The 973-nt window shown below is 36.0% G+C and overlaps 1 pseudogene; it reads left to right on the top strand.

The window, feature by feature from the left end:
- LOC110595456 lies at positions 1–729 on the top strand (annotated as a pseudogene).
- Positions 730–973: the final 244 nt, after the last annotated feature.

The following is a 973-nucleotide window of genomic DNA, read 5'->3' as shown; positions in this document are numbered from 1 at the left end:
ATGGAGAGTGTCAAAGGGAAGCCAAAGAAAGTTCCTGCTGTGCCAGAAACCATTAAGAAAAAGCTAAGAAATTTCCCAGAGTTGAATATCACGCACCTGAGAAAGAAGTTTGCCCAGAAAATGCTTTGAAAGGCAGGGAAAATGCTTATCTACGAAGATGCTAAGCATTATCACAAAGAATGTAGGCAGATGTACAGAACTGAGATTCAAATGGCTAGAAAGGTCAGAAAAGCTGGCGACTTCTATGTACCTGCAGAACGCAAATTGACATTTGTCATCAGATCAGGGGTATCAACAATGTAAGCTCAAAGGTACTAATGGTGTTGTAGCTTCTTCAACTTCATCAGATCTTCAGTGGAACTTTTGTCAAGCTCAACAAGGCTTCAATTAACATGCCAAGAATTGTAGAACCATATATTCCATGGGGCTACCCAAACTTGAAGCCTACAAGCGTGGTTTTGGCAAAATTAATAAGAAACGACTTGCCTTGAAAGATAATGCTTTGATTGATTGATCACTTGGTAAATATGGCATCATCTGCATGGAGAACATGATGCATGAGAGCTATAATGTTGGAAACGCTTCAAAGAAGCAAATAACTTCCTCTGGTCCTTTGAGTGATCCTCTCCATGAGGTGGAATGAAGAAAAATAATGCTCATATTGTAGGAGATGGAGATGCTGGCAATAAGAAAGACCAAATCAACAGGCTTATTAGAAGGATGAACTAAGGTGTCTACCATGATTATTTCTGCCAACTGACCAGTTAATAAACAATGCTTGCTTTCAAACTGAATACTATGTAAGGTAACAATTTTTAAGCTACTTGGAAGATCTTACATTTCAAAATACTATATACTGTTTTTGTCAATTAGAATATTACTAAATTGGATGACTCAAAAATTTCATATAATGTAATTAAACTTAAATAATTAAATTATGTAAAATGTTATTTGTCATTTGCTTAACAGTAAC

Source organism: Carlito syrichta, unplaced genomic scaffold (assembly GCF_000164805.1).
Source record: "Carlito syrichta isolate Samal-C Ts95f unplaced genomic scaffold, Tarsius_syrichta-2.0.1 Scaffold302071, whole genome shotgun sequence".
Classification (NCBI taxonomy): Eukaryota; Metazoa; Chordata; class Mammalia; order Primates; family Tarsiidae; genus Carlito; species Carlito syrichta.
Note: the sequence above shows the minus strand (reverse complement) of the source record. Positions and strands in the feature narration are given on the sequence as shown.